The sequence below is a fragment of the Orcinus orca genome, chromosome 17 (assembly GCF_937001465.1).
Source record: "Orcinus orca chromosome 17, mOrcOrc1.1, whole genome shotgun sequence".
Taxonomy (NCBI): Eukaryota; Metazoa; Chordata; class Mammalia; order Artiodactyla; family Delphinidae; genus Orcinus; species Orcinus orca.
Window position 1 is genome coordinate 55,087,993 of NC_064575.1, and position 20,777 is coordinate 55,108,769.

Genomic DNA, 20,777 nt, shown 5'->3' on the forward strand with positions numbered 1-20,777 from the left:
AAAGTGAATAAAAAATGCTCCCAGGTCCCATTTCCTTTGTCTACTTAAAGGGGATTTTTAGCCATCTGGAAGTTTTCTTATCAGACATTTGATAAGGAAAAGGGATGTTTTGAAAGGTTGTTACCCAAGAACACATAAACCAGGAGAAACATATTTAACCTACCCTGGTACCTTCTTGAATTCCCAGACATTGAAAGGACATTTAAAAGTGACTCGGGATCCCAAAGCCAGGCACTGTCCCTTAGGCCCCAGCACTAAGTCCAGGGGAGCCCTTTCAGATCGGTACACTTTTGCCAAGGGTCTGAGGGCAAGGGCATGCAGCATCCCAGGTCTTACAGACATGCCCCGTGGAGCTCTGTGGCAGCACTCTGTGGGAGGGGCGCAGCGGAGGGGGCTGGGGGCCATATGGGGAGCATAGGTGGTGCCAGGAGCAGCTGGAGCCTCAAGGCCTCCCCCCAACCTCACCCGAAAATGGCAGGAGAGAGCACTTGGCTCTTATCGCTGGTGCACCGATGTTCATTCCAGGGCCAACACACTGACCTTCAGCTCAGGAAGTGACTTCTTAGTCAATTGCTTCTTTGGAGGGACCTGCCAGGATTTGAAATGAAGCAGCAGTTCTTGTAACATCCAGTCATAAATCTAAATCTTTTTTTTTTTTTAACTGAAGCAAAATAGTGAGATAACTTGACGTTTTGCATGCTTAAATTTAGAACAGATTATAGCAATTGAATACCCACATCATAAGCTGCTTCATTTGAGCACAACACACGTACCCAGGCTCAGCTTCATGTGATTTGAGTCTCAAGAGTGATTCTTCTTCTGCCAAAGTTTTTAAATCTTAGGCTGACTAGTAACTTTCAGCCCGAGGATGAGGCCACCTGATCTCCAGTCCTGGCCCTCACTTGGTTGAGCAAAGGTGCCTCTCTGGGCCTCAGGAAACCCCTCTCTGTGGTGTGCACACACTGTGCGGTGTGTACACATGGTGTGGTGTGCAATGCCCAGCTCTTATGCCCAAAGGGTATCATCCCAGATGACCACAGATAGTCTTTGGGATGATGTGAGTAGAGAGATCTATGAGATTATATTATGAATCTATGGCTAATAATGGCTATTAATAATAGATGCCACTCACCCAGTACTTCTCACGTGCTGGGCACTGTTGGAAGCACACTTTGTTTGTCTTAATTGCCCTAGTTCTCATTCCTCATTTTACCAATGAGGAAACTGAAGCCCAGAGACGTTAAGTAACTTGCCCAAGCTCAAACAGCTCTAAGCGGGGAGCCAGGATACAAACCCAGGCATGTGAGTGCACCCTGTGCCTTCCAGCCTTTGGGTATCAGCCCTGAGGTCTCCCCACCAGCACTGACATAGAGGGATGAGAATGGCATGGAGCTAGAGAGTGATGCTGACTCAAAGATGGCTCCTCGTGGGAGTGATGTCTCTGGGCCTGTCCCAGAGCTGGGGAGAGAGAGACGTGGAGGCAAGAGGGATGAATAAATACAAAATGGGTGATCCAATTTAGAAAAAAAAAAAAAAAAAAAAAATCATTGCCGCCTGACCATGAGCAAGGTGCAGTGTTTTAAAATTTCCCTTTCAAGATAATTGCTGTAGACCTTAGAAAAATGAATCTAATAGAAGAAAAAAAGAAAGGCAAAGGGAGCCCAGGGATTTGAGTATGAATATGCAGGTTTAAAACATCTTTTCCCCTTGAAATACAACCTCTTACCTTGCTGGAAAGTCCTGTTACTTTAGCTTTGTCTCAACTCTCACTCTAAAGGCTGGCTGGGCTTGTCAGTCAAGACCATCTGTGCTGGAATGAGGTTTCTTCCAAAGACCTGATTATGATTTTCTAGGAGCTACACCTGACCTCATACACTTAAAGAGGAACGTCTTCATTTCTGCTTGCTGTCTCCCTTCCTGCCTACATAGGTGCCTGCCTGATACGCTACAGGCAGGACAGCGGGAGGCGGGTTATTGGGTTTTCGGAGAAACCCTTTCCTTTTCGTAGGACAGAGCTGCAGAACCCGGGAAGTGCAGAGATTCAGCCAGAAGTGTTTGCGGGCTTTGCCTGAGGACAAAACATCCAGGCCAAAGTGCAGCATTTAGTCAAAGCCAGTGGGCCTCGTCTTTCCAACCCTTTCTTTGTTTTTTTCTCCTACTCGAAAGTTGTTAGAATGAATTCACCTTTTGGTGGGTTTCCTTGTGGACATTTGTTTGGACTGACTTGCATTCATACACATGCTTGTCAGTAGTTTCAGCCCTTCTGTGACCTAATCTGGGCCCAACTGATAAATATTACAAGGCGGGTGCTATGAAGGTGAGGATATGGGAGAGAGTGGGCTTCACAGAAAATTATGAGAGCCCCTGACTTTAGAGGCTTCCATTCAAATGAAGCCACCATCTAATGGTTAAATAGATCCATTTAAATAAATGCATAAAGTACAAGAGCGTCATCCCTCTTGTTGGAGCCGGACGATTAAACAAGACTGAATTAAAGATAGTATTATTGATAATAATGGTAAACGACACCATTTATTGAGCATCTATTATGTGCTTGGCAACATTATCATGTGGGAGGTACTAGCTCTATTTGGATGACAGGAAGCAGACCCTGTGAGGTGCCAAGGTCACAGAGCAAGTAGTGGCAGAGACGCAGGTCCGAGTCCACAGTCTGCGCTCATGTGGCCCCAGATGAAGAAAATGAGACACAGATTCTCATGATGTGACTTACTCATGCACGGGTGCAAAACTTGCTAATGAATAAAGCAAAATAATAATAAAATGAGCTGGTCTGAGGACCCGGGATTGTCTGGGTTCAAAACTGAGTTATAAATACAATTCCAATCATGAAACTCTCCGTATGACACTGGATAAGTTACTTAAACTCTCTGAGCCTCTACTTCTTCATCTCCAAAACGGGCTAATAATGCATTGTCATTGTCATGAGGCTTAAATTAGATACACCATGTTATGTGCTGAACTCAGGACTTGGCATATGGTATATAATTGATAATGTTGGTTATTGTGCAGGTCTTCAGGGAGAGCAGGTGACTATTTGTCCAGGGGGCTTTTCTTGACCTTTTACCCTCATGCCTCCACCTCCACTGTTCCCTGCAGGAGTCCTGCAGTGTCAGCCATTATGCTCTTACCCTGCTAACTCCCTTGAGGTCAGAGAAGCAGGTGGCTGGGGATGGAAGGCAGTCAGGACCTTGGCCAACATGCCAGTTGAAGGTCCTGGCCAATGGCCTTGACTTTGCCAGCGCTAACCTTTTTTATACCTGACAAGGCAAACTACCACGTGTCAGGTCAAGACAAGAACAGGGGTGCAAGGAGAGAGCCAGCCCATGAGATAGGAACAGGGGTAGGCCAGAGAGCCCCTGGAGGTCACTTTCAGCCCTATGATTTGATATTGGCATAAAACTGAATGCAATACATTTAACTCTGAGACATTCCCACCTCCCACCTGACCTCGGTCTGGGCAATCTTCCTGTTAGTCAAGAGGACAAGCCATAAATCTCCCTGTGGATGGGAGTGCTGGGCGCACAATAAACTCTGCTGTCTCCCCTGTTTTCCAGAAAGGGTTGATGGATCCTTCCCCTCACATTTATTTCAGCACAGTAGAATTTCAACAAGACAGAAATAGAAGCCAGAAAGTTTGGTCCTGTCAAGAGCTCTTAATATAATTATGAGAGTCAGGCCTCTGCGTGTTCCACCCCCCAGCCCACAAATAATTAGGGTGCGAGAGGCCGGGAACTGAATGGAGGTGGGGGAGGAGTGGGGAGAGACGGCAGGCTGAGGGCGTTGTGACTAGTGTAATGGCTGCTGCTTCTCTGCTGGGATGCCCCAGTCCTGCACACTCCCTGGGAATTCTGCAGCTTCATAAAAGCTCCCCTTAGAGCTGGGATCATCCCAGGCAGCAAGTAGTGGCTCTAATAGTTTCAGCTGATGCGTTATGGCTGTCCCGCCTCAGCTCCCTTTACTGAAGGTTAGTTATATAGAGATATGCCCTCATCACCCCCGACATCCACAGTATATGCAGAAGGTGGCCGTAACACGTAGGCCATGGCACCAGGCTTCGGGTCTGATGGAGACCTCAGAGGCAGGCCCAGCCTGAGCATTCGGGCTACCAACGGGAAAGCAGAGTCCCTCTTCCCTGGAACATTTGCTTTCTGTTTAGTGTTTAATTTTCTCTCTGAAAGGCAATCTATGGAATGGAAAAAAAAAAAAAAAAACCAGTCCCTAAAGTCCATTCGAGCTTTCTCTTCTCCAGGTTAATTTCCATTCTAATGCTTATGTAGCTCCCACCGCAGAGTTAGGCATTTGTTACTCTAATTCTGCTGCTATTCTCCCCAGGGTTTGCTGTTTTGTCAGGGCCTGTGCTGTTCCATTTCAGGGTTTGGAGCAGAATTACCGAGCTCAGTGTCAATGGAGGGGCTCAGGAGGGGCCCAACACCCAGGGAAGGAGCTCTCCATGGATTCTTTCTTCCCAGCCCCGGAGGGAGGCTGTCCTTTAGCTCTGCTGGCTGCCACCTGGCCCCAGAGCATCTATTCTACACTGGTGGTAAGGTGACAGAGCCCTGTGCTCTGTACATGGAACAGACTTGGGTCCCCAGAACCTGCTCCTCCATGATTCTGCCCTTGGCCTCTGTTGACAGCGGTGCTGACGATATCCTTAAGAGACACCTCAGCTTAGTCCTTAAAAGCACTCTCTTGAGTCAAGCTGGATTGCTTTGGTTTGAATCTAAGAACTGCCACTTACCAACTATGTGCCTTTGGACAAGTCCTTTAACTTCTCAGTTTCACCATCTATAAATTGGATACCAACAGTACAGGGCATTAAATGAGTTACCATTGTTGTTAGCATTAAATGAGTTTGTCATAGATATAAATTGCCTGTAAGAGTGTCGGGCACAGAGTCAGGGTCAGCGGGTGGTGGCTATAATCACTATTACTGTTATTAGTCCCTCCTGGGGCTGGCCTGGCAGGAGCTGAGTGCCCAGCAGGATGTGCCCTGCATCTCAGCGGGACAGGGTGTGAAGGGGTGGCCATCCCTGCTGGGTCCACCGGATGCTAACTGCTTGGTACTCACACACTGGATTCTCCTGGATCAATGGGTGCTTCCATCCCTTCACAGGCTCCATGTTCTCTCTCCAACCCACCTGGCCTGGGGACTCCTGGAATGTGACTTCTTTGAGGAGGACAGGCAGGCAGGGAGGAAATCAGGAATTCTGATTCTCATCCTCAGAGGGATTCAGTCCCTAGGCCAAGGCCACTCAACTAGTAAGTGGCATTGCAGGAGCTCACACGCACACTGGCTTGACTCCCAGGGGCGCACTTGCCTACGAGGCCCCTTGGGGTGATGACCCTTTGGCCAGGGGCCGCTCTGTGTCATTCCACGCTGTGGAGTGGTGAGTGGTATGAACGGTTCCAGCAGTGAATCTCTGAAAACAGAAGTGAGGCTGTTTCATTGCCTCCAAAGGCTGGAGACAGGCTCTGGTTCGAGACTCCCCAGGAGGGAGAAGCTGGCCGTCTTTGAAGGCCTCACCGAAAGAAGCGCCCAGCCTCTCCAGACACAGGGTGAGCTGTCACCTTCAGGCCGAGTGGAGGACAGAGCCTGAAATGCCTGGTCACCAGCTCCACCCTTATGGGACCCAAAGCCTCACCAATCTGTGCCCCTGCCTGCTGGCAAGGGCCGCCAGTATCAAACCAGGGCCTGCTCCCTGCTGCCCAAGGGCCCTCCCTTCCGGGCACGTGTGGATGAACCCTCGGCTCCCACCAAATGAGCTTCCGGGCAGGAGGATGGGCAGCTGTCTCTGTCAGCCACCCCCTGCAATTTCCTAACTTGTTTTGTGGCACGCTGCCAGCTGCACAAGTTGGCTGCTACAAAGTGTAGAAATGCCAACTGGAAGTCCACGGGCACATCAGAGCTCCAGGCTGCACTGGGCCTCCAGCAAGCCGGGCAGGGTCCAGCGAACCCCAGGAGTGTGGATCTCCTGAGGGCTGTTCTCGGCCTTGGCGTGGTCAGACCTCCATGTCTGCAACCTGCCCCACCCCCGTCCCCCCACCCGCCCTGCCCAGGGCCTTCCGTGCTGAACTCCCCCTTCAAAGAGGCCAGGCCCTTCGCCTGCCTGTGATTCTCTCCCTGTTCAGGTTCTGGTTATATCACCTGGGGAACGGCTGTTTTAGGCTGTATTTCCCTAGATCAAGAGTATTCCAGCTTTGTTCCCAGCAGGCCAGGCAGCCCCACGGTGATCTAAGGAGCTGCCAGTGTCTTTGGTGCCGGTCACTTCCCAGCCATAACCTCCTCAGGTCCTGGCCTTCCTGTGATCTATATGTACCATTATCAGCAAAGGTCAAGGATCTGGGCCCCTAAGGCATTCCCTTGTCAGTCTAGAGCCTTCACTGCCCCTGTTAAGAGATCCATCTTCCTGAGGCCCCTACAGAAGAGGAGGGGTGAAGTGTCGAGGACAGAGCCTGGCTTTGGGGCCAGATCTGGGCTCCAGGACTGGGATGTTGGGTAGCTCTGGGCAAGGGATAATTCTAGCACTCAGAATGCTCCCCACACAGTAAGGAGAGTGGTAGCTCCACTAACTGTCATTATGTGGGCAGCCCAGGCCACTGTGCACACTCAGTGTTCCTCAGATGCCTGTGAAACGGTTTCCCAGTAAGCCCATGACACCCAGGCTGCTGGTGAGCTTGGGCTCCTGCTGAAAGCAGGCTGCGCTTGTTTGGGAGAAAGGGAAAGGAATGGCCTTGAACCTGGCCGCCTCCGGAAAGAGGTAGCAACAAAATCCAGAGCTTCCCTGAGCAGAAGAGCTAAGCATTGAAGGGCATGTGCAAAAGAAAGTGAAGAGGAGATAGCAAGGGCGCCACACATAACTGGCCTATTTTGCCTTTTCGCACATCCTCAGGCAACTTCCAGATTCTGGAGTTTCCTGCCCAGCCACCCTCCGTAGACCGGGCCCCTCACTTTGCACCTCATTCATATCCCGTTGTTTCATGATCTTGCTCTTTGCAGGGACAGCTGATTCCCAGCGCTGATCCTTGAGACCGCAAATACTTCTCTGTGTTGGGAGGATGGTCGGTAGAAACATGTGGTCTGCTCAAGGCATTCTGGAGGTTCTAAAGATTGGGAGTTCTATGCAAGAATTGGAGGAGGTGGACAGGCAGGACTTCCAGCTAACAAGCCTCCTGGGGCACTCTGGAATCCCACCACAGGCCTCTCTGCTGGCACAGTTGACGACCAGGAAAAAAAGTGAGCAGATGGACAGAGATGTGTGTGACTGAAAGATCAGGCTGTTAGGGCTTCCCTGGTGGCGCAGTGGTTGAGAGTCTGCCTGCCGATACAGAGGACACGGGTTTGTGCCCCGGTCCGGGAAGATCCCACATGCCGCAGAGCAGCTGGGCCCGTGAGCCATGGCCGCTGAGCCTGCGCGTCCGGAGACTGTGCTCCGCAACGGGAGAGGCCACGACAGTAAGAGGCCCGCATACCACCAAAAAAAAAAAAAAAAAAAAAGTTCAGGCTGTTGGATGCATGGATTGGTCCTCTTGGATCTTGGGAGGTGTGCTGACTGGAAGAGAGGTTAGTCCCACAGGAGAGCCCGGCCCACCACATGTCCGTCTGGCTGTGGGGCCCATACTGCCTCCCCCGGAGGCTGCCTGCATACAGAAAGGCAGGGAAGTCTCAAGGAACAAGATGCACGAGCTGGGCAGGCGTGCAGAAGCCAGCAGCACACCTGGGCTCCTTCCTGTCCTGGGGAAGCCTCACAAGGAAATGGCACCCCATACCCCAATTCTGTCCCATGAGAGTATCCCGAATACAATCACAGAAGAGGTATGTTGGTGCATTTTCAAGGCTACAGACATAATTTAGGCAATTTCCCTGATACCTGAACTGCCCCACATGACATTTGATTTAATTCTTCATAACCAGCATCAGTAACTACTGATCTCCAAAGCAATGAATGAAGCTGCCCAAGGTTCTGCCGAAGAAGGTGGGTCCTGCCCCAGCCAGAGGTGTTCTGAGCCGCCAGGTGCCACTTCCCAAGTCCCTCCCATCAGTTATTTCTGGCCTTACCTTATCGATCCTTTTAATAGCAGGCAGTAACAATTTATTAGCACTTTTCCAGAGTCTCTGCCTCCTGGCTAGATCTTTTGCCATCCTGAGAGCTGAAGTAATATTTCTTCTAAATCTAGCTCTCTTCAAGGCGCTACAGGAGGCCAGTCTGAGTGAGTCAGGGATGCTACAGAGAAGGAAGAATTAAGACATTTCCGTTTTCCCACTGCTTATTTATGAACAAATAAATCTGTTGGTTACAACTGAACAACTGTATGGGGCTGGGGGGAGGGGACTACAGAGACCAGATGAAAACAAGCCATCTTTGATTTCCCTTTACAGAATTTAATTTTTTTAATTAAAAAAATTTTAATACAGTTTTAAATGTTACTTTCTACTTACAGTTATTACAGAATATTGGCTATATTCCCAGAGTTGTACAATACATCCTTGAGCCTACCTTACCCTCACTACCCCACCCCGGTTTGTCCCCCGCCCCGGTAATCACTAGCTTGTTCTCTCTGTGAGCTAATTTGATTTTTAAAAGTGGGTTAGGAGGTGAAAGGACAGCGCAGCTTGAGCCCGGTGGGTCGGGGGCTGGACTTCCCGGCAGCCCAGCCTCCCTGCCCTGCTCTTGTGACTCAAACTTTTGGTGCTTCAGTTTCACCCACGACCAAAACGAGGTAAGGAAGAAGCCGCTTCCCTAACTCCTGACCCACTAGTTGATTCCTGACTCCTTCCGGAGAATAAAGAACTGCCGGGAAGGCGCTGGCGGCCCGCGCGCCGGCAGGGGGCGCCCGACTGCGGGAAGGAGGAGAAATTCAGGAGTAACTGGGCCGCGGGTAAGGGGCCTCGGCAGCCCTTCTGGCTTCTCAGTTATCCTCCGGCCCCAGCCAGGAAGCAATCAGGGACTCGGCCTGGGCAGGCGTCTGGGGCCGTATAAACTCAAAGCGTTTATCCTGTTGGTGGCTGAAAGGAAAGAGGCCAAGAAGAGGCCAGGGACTAAGAAAGTCCCACTGCGGGACCAGCGCGGCAGCCTTTCGGGCTAGAGTTGCCTTTGGAACCAGAGTGACTGCTTCCCAGAGGAGGGACTGCTGGCCCAAGGCTGCTTCACCCTCCCCACGAAGGCCCTGCTCTGTTACCCTCCAGTCCTCTGCCCAGCACCTCCCACTTCCCAGAGCCGATCCACACCCCAGGCACCAGCTCCCCGCGCGTGCGCAGTGCCAGCCCTCGCTCCCACTATCCACCTGACTCTAATTTGCCCAGTAACAGACGTCACTGTGCTCAGAGCAAAACAGAGGCTCAGAAAGGGTAAGTGACTTGTCCAAGACCACACAGCTAGTAACTGGCTTCAAATGCAGTCCATCTGCTTTATTGTTTACTTATTTTTCCAATATTAATACTATAGTAAGTTACTGACATATTGTTTTATATATAGAACTTTAATATATTTGTAAAATTATGCAATATATTAAATTATTTTATAGTTAATGACTATTTTTATTATTACTCTTGAGGTTTTATTTATTTTTCGAATAGGCAGTAGTGCATGCAATTCAAAATTCAAAATATACCAGAGGAATGCAGTGAAAAGTCCCCCACCTCAACCTTTGTCTTTCAGCCGCCCAGGTCCCTCCTCTCCTCAGGAGCAACCACAGTTAATCTGTTTCTTGTGTATCTTTTCAGAGACAGTGGAATAGATAAAGATCCAGGGGTCCACTAGCCAAAGAATGTAGGCAGCCTCTAGAAGCTGCAAAAAGCAAGGACACAGATTCTTCTCTGGGACCTCCAGAAGAGAAACAGCCCTACTGACCCCTTGATTTTAATCCCTTAAGACCCATTGCAGACTTCTGACCTCCAGGATAATAAGGGAATAAATCTGTGTTGTTTTAAGCCACTAAGTTTGTGACCATTTGTTACAACATCTATAGAAAACTAATATGAGTTCCCAGTTTATAACTTATCAAATAAATATTAGATTAAATATTTAAATAGGAATACCATACAAACAAGCAAACAAAACTTGTGGGGAGAGTAGATCTTATAATTATGGCTTCAAAGACAGAGTGAAAGCATTTGTAAAAACCTCTATATATTAAAAATAAACCTATAAATGAAATTATCATGCAAGTTACAAACTGGAAAAATATTTGAAATGTATAAAATGAACAGAGAATCATCTTGAATGGTAAAGTTAAGGGTGATTTTCTACAATGAATGTGCTTTCTTTTTTTTTTGTAAAGAAGATACATATTTCCACAGAAAGAAATTGTTACTGTGGCAGTTGTATTAAAAATGAATTAGAGACAAGTATGGGCACTTCACCAAAGAAGCTATAGGGATGGCAAATAAGTGTATGAAAAGATGCTCCACATCATTAGTCACTAGACAAATGCAAATTAAAACTACACTGATACACCACTGCACACCTATTAGAGTGGGTTAAATTAAAAAGACGGACCATATCAAGTGCTAACGAAGACATGAAGCCACTGGAGCTCTCACACTCTGCTGGAGAGGATGTAAAAGGGTGCAACCACATTAGAAAACTTGAAAGATAAGCAGACACCTACCATACGATGCAGCCGTACCACTCCTAGGTATTGTCCCCAAAGAAATGAAAGCATGTGGCCATACAAAGACTTATATGCAAATGTTTATAGCAGTTTTATTTTTAATAGCCCCAAAGTGGAAACAACCTGTCCATCAACAGGTCTCTGGATAAACAAATTGTAGTATATCCATGCAATGGAATGCTACTCAGCAATAAAAAAGAACGAACCATTGATATCTGCAACAACATGGAGAGATGTCAGAATAATTACACTGCATGAAAAAAGACAGACCAAAAAAAAAAAAAAAGACTACATACTGTATGGTTCCATCTATAAAATTCTAGAAAATACAAACTAATCTATAGAGGCAGAAAGCAGACCAGTGGTGGCCTGCGGATAGGGTGGAGTGGGGAGGGGAGAGAGGGAGGGGTCACAGTGGTGCACAGGGAAACTTCAGAAGGGGTGGGTATGTTTACTATCTTGCTTGTGATGATGGCCTCACAGGTGTACACAGACATTGAAACTCATCAAATTAGGTACAGTTTGTTGTATGTCAATTATACCTTAATAAAGTGGTACTTGAAAATGGCTTGATCTTGGAAAGAGATGGAAGACACTTAAATACATAACACTAAGTGAAAGAAGCCAATCTGAAAAGGTTACATACTCTATTATTCCAACTATATGACATTCTGGAAAAGGCAAAACCAATGGAGGCCATAAAAAGATCAGTGGTTGCCAAAGGTTGGTGGGGAGAGAAGGATCGACAGGCAGAGCCCAGAGGATTTTTAAGGCAGTGAAATTATTTTGTCCGACTGAGTGTCCACTATAATGGTGGACACATTTGTCCAAACCCATTGAATTTACAACACCAAGAGTGATTTGTAATATAACCTATGGACCTTGGGTGGTTATGACGTGTCAATGTAGATTCATCAGTGGTGACAAATGTTCCGCTCTGGTGTGGGATGTTGATGGTGAGGGTGGCTTGTGCATGTGTGGGACAGGGTGTACGGGAGAAATCGCTGTACTGGCTGCTCAACTTTGCTGCGAACCTAATACTGCTCTAAAAAGTAATGTTTCAAAAAAAAAAAAAAAAAAGTAATGTTTCGTTTTAAAAACTGGCTTGAACCATTGAATATGTTTTGTCTCTCTTATCAGGGCTCTGGGGGCAGAGGGGGTCAAGGGTTTGTTCAGGTGCTACAGATGCTACTGAGGACACAGATGCTTCCCATCTTTGGGCTGTGTCTCCCCTGTATGGTTCCATCTATAAAATTCTGTTCTCTCTGGTGCTCCCTTCCTCCACCCTCTACCCCAGAGGGTTCAGTGATGCTCACTGGGGTTCCCACAGGCCTTTCTATATAACTTCATTGTCCTTCTGTCTAGACTGCCTTATGCGGGCGCATGTCTTAACGGCCAGACATGAGCTTCTAGAACCACTCCTCTTTCATTAGGGGAGTCCCGGGACCTAGCCCAGTTATGCCTGAAAAAGTGAACTTGAATAGGAAGAAAAGCCGATGGAGCTAGAAGAGGTCCCGGAGAGGACACAAGGCAAAGGTGGGAGGTGGGAGGTGGTAGGCTAGGAGTGGTGTCAGTACAGAAGCGAGTACTAAACACTGGAAGACTTCAGTACTGAAGCAGCAGAAATGATCAAGATCTAGAATGACAAAGGACATCACTTGGATGAGCTCAGAAAAAATAGACCTGGGAATATCGCTCTGAAATTAAAAGGAGAGAGTTTTAGAACAGAGGTGGCACAGCTGGCCTCATGGGACAGAATTCTCTGTTCATTCAACATATGGAACTTATTATCTCGAAGAGGTCGTTCAGGGAAGACTACAACAATTTTTAAGAGGTTAAAAGCTACTAAATGGACAAAGTGACCTCCCTTGTTAATGCCAGACCCCGCAACCTCACAAAACACCCTCTCCCGATCTCAGTTCTCCAGAGGTATCTTTGGGCTGGATGAATCACGTGCGTCTGAAGTGAGCCTCAGATTAGCCATGCTTCATGGCTCATCAGATCGAAAATCACCTCTGTGGGGCAGAGATTCCTGATAGCAGGAGAAAGAACAGGAGATGCTCCTGGCCCCAGGATTGTACAGTCATTGCAGCAGTGACTGACTCTTCCTTGCCGGCCATCCCAGGCAGAATTCCAGAGACGCCCTGGAAGTTCGGGCCCCAGTCTTAGTTGGCTGGCGGCCAGCAGGCCCTAGCATTGGAATCAGGATGGTTCCTGCATATCAGGACCATTGCTGTTCTGAAGCCATGTATCTGCGGCGTACAGACGCTCTCTAAAGAGTCCAGCCCACTAATTGCAGACTCAGAGTCTTTAAGGAACATTTGAGCTGAATCGGGTTGAGATTCTCCGCTGAGCACAGCTTTTCTATTCTCTAAGTTCACCGGAAAGTTCACCGGAAGCACCGGAAAGAAATCTTGCAGCAATAGCTGAATCTCATTCACCTGCATCCCAGCCCCCCAGCCTTAAGCTGCACCCAGCTCTAGGTGTCTCTAAGGTCTAAACCCAATTGGCCATTTCCTCCCACTCCCAGCTTGGGCATTGCCAGGCGGCTCTCCAAACCCCTGGCTGCCCGTGATGGGCCCTGGGGTCTGGGGTCCTCCGCTCATCCCAGTACTTCTTCCAGCAGCTGCTCCCAGATTTGCTCTCCTCGACCCAGCAACCTCTGTCTCCTTCCCTTCTCTTTGAGCAGAAGGCCCCCTCTTCTCTTTCCCCAAGAGGGCTGAGACCATCCTCACCAGCTTTCTTCCTTTTCTCCTCATCTGATCTCCTTTGTGAGCCTGATATGTTAAGTTTTCTCTGTTCTTCCGAAAACCAAAATCACTGCCTCTCTAGGACTTGCCTTCCCCTCTCCGTTTCCGTCCTCAACACAGCTACACAGTAACCTTTGGCTTGCGCCTCGCCTCCTCCTGGTTCCTTCCCCCACCCCTCTACTGAAATGGCTCCTCCCAGAGCACCAGTGACCTCCTGGTCACCAAAGTCTAGGGCCATTTCCAGGACTTTGTTCTTTTTCCTGCCCTCACGGTCACCAGCCTGCTTCCGACTCTCCTTCCCTGACTCTTCCCTGTCTTGGACCCCCAGCATTGCTTCCGATGACCCAATCAGCCAACCGCACTGCACTCTGGACCTTCTTGTTTGAATGAAAACATCTTGCTTCAAGGGCTCTCGTTACCTTCTGGACTAAATCAGCCCCCTGACATGATGGGTTGTCACAGATGTGGCCCCGGCAGGCTTGCCTGCATCACTTGTGACCGCTTTTCCCTAGCCCCTTATACTTCAGTCACATCCAGATTTTTGTAGCCCTCTCATTGGTTTCCATAAGTTTGCAGGTGCTGTTTCCTCTGTCTGGAATACCTCTCTTCCCACCACCACTCGCCTCTCCCCCTCAGTGGAGGAAGCCGTGCTCCTAATGCTTTTCCTGAATGTGTTCTATGCGCTTAGTGACTCGGCAGCAGCCTCAGCCCTTTGAGTGCCAGGAAGGTACCCTGCAGCCCGGTACGCAACAAACAGAGATCCTCAGTCTTCTGCTTCCACACTGGCTCCCTCTGAAAATGCATTCCGTCTCACAGTTTCAGCTTGCAGCTCAATTCAACAGAAATGCTTGGATGCTACCCTGCAAGCACACGTTGGGCTAATTCTCAGCTCTCTGCCTTTATACCTCATGTCCTCTCCTAAGGCCAGACCCATGTTCCTGCCTGTTCGCAAGATGGAAAGTTCTGATCAGCACTGATTGCTTTCCTCTTTCTCCCCCAGCTACCAAATTCTGTCCATTCGCCCTTCACAGCCTAAACAGACAAACAAGCAAAACAAACAAAGCCCTATGCTTTGTCTTTCCTTTCTAGTACTCAATCTGGTTGTGACGGTTCATTTTCTGTGTCAGTTTGGCTAGGCCACAGAACCCATCTGGTCAAACATGAACCTAGACGTTACTCTGAAGATGTGTTTAAGATGAGATGAACATTTAAGTCAGCAGACTTTGAGGAAAGCAGATTATCCTCTCAAATGTGGGTGGGCCCTGTCCAATCAGTTGAAGGCCTTAAGAGAAAAAAGACTGAGGTCCTCCGAGGAAGAGGGAATTCCACCTGCAATCCACCTTTGGACTCCAGCTGCAACATGAACCCTTCCCTGGGTCTCCAGCTGCCGGCCCACCCCGCAGATTTTAGATGAGCTGCCTCTACAATCAATCATGTGAATCGGTTCCTTAAAATAAACCTCTTTCTCTCCACACACACACCCTATTGCTTCTGGTTTTCTGGAGAACCCTGGCTAACACACTGTTCTACCTCCTAACTCGGCTCCCTGTTCCTGCGTTCACTCCCCTCCAGCCCACTCCAATGATGCTCGCTGATTTTTTTTGTAATGTTAATTTGCTCACAAAATTTGCTGGAGCCCTACTGTTTATCAATGAATGGCTGTGTTTCCCAAACATCAGATGTTTGCGTATCTTCACCACATTTGACATGAGTTTTCAGTGTCTCGTCTATACAGTTACTTGTTTTAGATTTCACTTTACACTGACCCTTCTCAGGGATGTTTGCATTTTGGCAGGAATGTGTGAAATTTTTTTTTAACTTTTTATTTTTATTGGAGTACAGCTGATTAACAATATTGTGTTAGTTTCAGGTGTACAACAAAGTGATTCAGTTATACATATTCATGTACCTATTCTTTTTCAAATTCTTTTCCCAATTAGGTTGTTACAGACTATTGAGCAGAGTTCCCTGTGCTATACAGTAGGTCCTCGTTTGTTATCCATTTTAAATATAGCAGTGTGTACATATCAAACCCAAACTCCCTAACTATCCCTCCCCCTTCCCTCCCCCCGGTAACCTTTAGTTCGTTCCCTAAGTCTGTGAGTCAGATTCTGTTTTATAAATACGTTCATTTACGTCATTTTTTTTCAGAATTCCACATATAAGCAATATATTATGATATTTCTCTTTTGTCGTCTGACTTACTTCACTCAGTATGACAATCTCTAGGTCCATCCATGTTGCTGCAAATGGCATTATTCCATTCTTTTTAATGGCGGTGTAATATTCCATTGTATATATGTACCACATCTCTTTATCCATTCATCTGTTGATGGACATTTATGTTGCCTCCACGTCTTGTCTATTGTAAATAGTGCTGTGATGAATATTGGGGTACAAGTATCCTTTCGGGCCACGTTTTTCTCCAGATTTATCCGAGAGTAGGATTGCAGGATCATGTGGCAACTCTATTTTTAGTTTCTTAAGGAACCTCCATACTGTTCTCCATAGTGGCTGCACCAATTTACAGGAATGTGTGAATTTTTAAGATAAAAGCTCTTGCAGTCCCAATCAAAAGGTGAAGAGCAGTTTTGTGGAAGGGTTTTGAGCTTTCCTAATTCCCTGCCACCACGCAAGCTGGTCCTCTTGACTTGAAGCTAAATTTCTAAGATGGAAGGTCCCAGCAAGATTGAGATGCATGGGACTTCCCTGGTGGTCCAGTGGTTAAGACTCCATGCTCCCAATGCAGGGGGCCTGGGTTTGATCTCTGGCTGGGGAACTAGGTTCCCGTATGCTGCAACTAAGAGCCTGCATGCTGCAACTAAAGATTCCATGTGCCACAACAAAGATCCCGTGTGCCACAACTAAGACCCAGTGCAGCCAAATAAATAAATACATATTACAAAAAAAAAAAAAAAAAGAGATTGAGACGCATGACACAGATTACTACGCCTCTCTTGAGTCATCAAGGCAGAGGTGGCTCCTTCATGCCACTGTCTCTTCATCTGAGGTTGGGAGTGGAGACGGTGAACGTTTGGTCCCACCTCTGGGGGTAGGGATGGGGGTGGGGAGTATGAATGAAGGAAGAGGAAGAGGGCGAGAGACCACCCAAGTTTTCGTAACTCACTCTCTGACGTTTGAAAATACCCTATTTCATTATTTTCTAGGATTGATTTCTGCAACATCTATTCTGAGAAAAATATTAGAAAGGAACATGTCGTTTCTTTGTACCAGTTATCCCCTTTGTCAATATTAAACGACTTAGTCACTTCTCTGGGGAATTAAAGAGGTTGATTCATGGCTATGTGACCCTCTTGTCACTTCTGGTTCCTTTTTCCTTGTTCTATATCAACACTCAGAGCCCTAGGGAAGGGCATTTTTGCACTCAGAGAAGAACCTGAGAGGAGCCTGTAAGTAAACTTTCAGAATAATCTTGATTTTGAAATTGCTTTTCTTTAATAAGAAAAAATTAAGTATTAGTAAATTGGAATAAACTGTTGAGACTAGAGGAAACTTTAAACCTCTGCCTCTATCCCCGACAGTTTACCTATGTACAGAAATCTCAGAAAGTCTCTGTTAACATGGGTCTGAGGGATCTGAATCCCTCATCTCAGGGAGGACTGCAGCCTGAGCATCTTCTTAACAGAACAGCTGTGTGGACGTGGGCCATCCCTGGCTTCTGAAGAATTGATCTGTTAGCCAGGCCTCGGGTCACAGAGAGGAGCAGGGCTGGCCCGGAAAGGCTGCCAGGCCTCGCACACAGTGCCATGCTGGGCTGAATTGTTCCGTAGACACTCCTCTGTTTACCCAGTAGCTTTCATTAATCTTTCCTTCCTTGTGTGAAGGTTGCTTTCAGAGAGGAAGGCGTTCACTGGCTTTCCCAAGGCAAGAACGAGGAAAACAAAATTATGAGGAATTCATTTCACCTCTTGGCGCTGCTCGAGCTACTCTGGCAGGCTCAGAGAACACTGCATTCCCGACCAAGTTATAAGTTTGCAAGAGTTTTAAAAAAAGAAAGAAAGAAAAAGAGAAAAGGACAAGAAACACTCCGTCCTCCTTTTGTCCCCCTTACGGGTGCTGGGCTTCTGCAAAATGCCAGTGCCCAGAGTGGGCTCAGCCACTCTCCTTTGCCTTTATTTCAGAGACTGTGGGCTGGCAGGACCCAAGGGAGCTGTGGTCCCCAGAGGTGAAGTGACTTATCCAAGGTCACGTGCAGGCCAGACCACAGGTCTCCTGTCTCCCTGCCCCGTGGTCTTTTTCTATCCCACTCTGCCCTTTCTCCAAATTCCCTTTAAAATGAGATTCCCATCAAGTCCTGAGGTCAATGAGAGGCTGATGTGTTCAGACAAGGTTCCCACAGGGGATTAGCAGAGCCGGTTGGAGGAGCGGAGATAGAACGTCGGCAGTCGGGTTTATTTTTCCCCAGGGTGTCTGCAGACTATACCTGGGCTTGTTGAGCATAAGCCATTGGCTTCTGCATGGGGAGCATGGTCAGAAGGAGCTGGTCTCACTTACTGGAAATCTCAGGATGTCCGACAAGGCGAGTGCTACCCACTTGGGAAAGGAGGGGAGCAATAGGGCCGCACTGAGTTCCTTGTCCTCTGGGTCCTTCCCCAAAGAAGGCTGCACTGGTTTCTCCTGCACTTGTAAAAGCAGTGATCCTGCGGGTTTCTGTCTGCCAGCGCCAGAGCGACACTGGTGATGTGCTTCCTCAATATCCCCTCAATCTTGAAGGCGCCCAGGGTGGGCCACTTTGGAGGCTCTAGTTATTATTGTCACAGCTGCTGACTGGGCCTTGTATCTGAAGCAAGGATGCGTTCTTTGCACCTTGAGAGTTAATCTGTGCTCAAAGGAATCACAGGACAACACAGGAATGTTCATCGCCCTGACTCCCCAACAAAGTGGGCGAACAGGGCTCTGGGGCTGGGGCTGGGGGCTGGGAGCCTGTGTCCTCCGTGCCAGGGCTTTTGCTGCTGCCACTGACGTTTAATACCCCCCGGGGAAAACAATCAAATCCACTGCGTATGCACCTCACAGCCGGCGTTTGCTGGTGTGCGCAGGTTGATGGAGAAGCCTGGCCGCTTCTGTTTCCCATGGCAACAGCTCAGCTCTGCGTGAAAGCAGATGTGTGGGCTCAGACTGGATACACAGACCGCACAGTTCTGCCTGGCTCCGGACTTGGACCAGGAGCTTCTCATCACTGCCCCCGTTCCTTAACTTGTTCCCTCCCACCCAGCCACACAAACATTCCTTTCATCCCGTGAAAGAGATTTGGGTCCTTGGTGATATTCTCCTGTGAACTGCAGCTGTGGTTTCCTGGCCCCGGGTTGTGGCACGAACTAGAGTTTAGGGATAAAGGCAGAAGAGTGGTAATTATTCTTGGGATATTGACGTTGATAAAAGCAAAAAAGCAGGTACACGGTCCTGGGGAGACACTGATGTTGAGATAAACATTATTGATAATGGAGGCACCGTAAAGAGAAACTGCAGGTTAAAGCGATCCGGTGAGCCTTTCAGCTGCCGCTGGAAGAAGCGATGGAGAGAGAGGGAAGGGCTCAATCCAGGAGAGCAAGAGAAGGGAATAAAATAGAGCTAGAGATCTTTGGAGAAAAAATATTCCCAAGGCATAGAGAAAAATCTTTATGCATGAGACTGGACTCTGGCCTACAGCATGATTTTAAAAGGTACCAGGGAATAAAAAGAGGGTAACTCAGATGACTGGAGAAGGAGAAGGAGAAGGAGAAGGAAAGGAGGACGGCCGGGCAGAGAGAAGAGGGGGAAGTCACGTGAGGATTTCCCCAAACACCAAGGGTTGCAAACTGACAACCAGTAGCCAAAATCAGTGTCAGACTATTTAAAAATAATTTGAGCCAACCTTTTTTTTCTTTTTTTTATCAGGAGATGCTACCCAAAGAAAATTAGATTTCTGGCTTTTCTTAAAAAAAAAAAAGTCAGAAAATCTGGCAACACTGGGTCTGTGTACAGCCTCGAAGAAAATCTGCTGGGCTGGAGCTACTGCTCCTGCAACTTCAGCTGGGACATGGGCTCCCAGCCCCCCAGGACCCACTGCCCACACCCTTGCCCCCCAGGAAGTCTCTGTATCTCCTGATTTTCTTCACTCTTTACAGTGCCTGTCTGACCCCTGCAGGCGTGTAAAGGCTCAGTGCTGCCCACACTGCCCTAATTTACCAGCAAAGGGAAAGCCCCGACCCTAACCCCCCAGCTCAGCAGAGAAGGTGGGGACCAACACTGAATGCTGCTCTCATCCCCTGACGCTGGGAGAGACGGTTCACTTGAGAACGAATGCCCTGCAGCCTAGACCTCAGACCAGGACGGGCCTGACACCGATGGAGATCTAGAGTCAGCTCTGGAGGGTTCAGTTAGGCTGTGCTGACAGAGGAGGTGGAGGACGCCCCATGCACATGACAACGCAAGGAGAGTTTATACCTAGAGTGTTGAATGGCATTTCAGGATTCGCACATGATTGGGATCCTGGGAATACATTTCAACCAAATTTAGAAGCTACTCTTTGAGGATCATGGTAAAGAGAGTCTGAGAAACTTGCCTATCCTGAACCCTCAGTGCCACGTAAACACGGGTTAGAATCCTGGCTCTTCTACTTACTCGCTGTGTGACTTTGGGCAAGTTATTGAACCTCTCTGAGCCTCAGTTTCCTCATCTAAAATATATCTATATAATCATACAGAGCTACTGTGAAAATTAGGAATAATGTATTTTGGATGCCGTTAACAGTGGCCAGACGCTTGGTAACAACTTGGTAACTATTATCTATTATTATTACTATTTTGCTTGTCCACTTTTCTAATTATTTATTTTAGGATGCCTGAAGGCAAATTTGGTATGTGGGAAATTTTAACTCCGTTGCTTAGGAACTCTGGTAGGAATTTTAAAACAGCTTTCATGAAAAGTCAGAAATGAGATGTTGATGTGATGGGAAATGTGTCACATTGTGGGAGAAAACTGGGGTCTCCCTCCCACTTCTGCCTCTAGTCCAGGACAGCCTCGGCCAGCCCAGTAGCCTCCTTGGATTTTCGTTTCCTCATCTGTGGCAACCAGCCGGCCAGGTGTTGCTCATCTAGAACTGTGCTGTTCAGTAGATAGACACCAGCCACATGTGACTGTTTAAATTTAAATTAATTAAAACTAAATAAAGTTAAAAATTCAGCTCCTCAGTTGCACCAGCCCTAAGTGCTCAGTTGTCACATCAGGCTAGTGCTGACCATGTTAAACAGCACGGATACAGAACGTTTCCATCACCGCTGAAAGTGCTATCAGACAGTCCTGAATTCTAGAGATTGCTACGCAGTGCCTGGTTCTCAGACGAGCAGCCTCAGTACCACCTGGGACTTGTTAGGAATGCAAACTCTCAGGGGC

At 47.9% G+C, this 20,777-nt stretch overlaps 1 long non-coding RNA gene across 1 annotated transcript in view; it reads right to left on the reverse strand.

Annotated features, from left to right (window-relative positions):
* Nucleotides 1-433: 433 nt before the first annotated feature.
* The window catches only part of LOC125961721 (uncharacterized), a 48,903-nt gene continuing 28,559 nt past the window's right edge, over nt 434-20,777 (reverse strand). Inside the window, exons 2-4 of the long non-coding RNA XR_007472649.1 lie at nt 8,078-8,243; nt 4,760-4,806; nt 434-588 (exon numbers count right to left, since the gene is read on the reverse strand). This is a non-coding gene — a long non-coding RNA (uncharacterized LOC125961721). The remainder of the gene's footprint in view (nt 589-4,759; nt 4,807-8,077; nt 8,244-20,777) is intronic.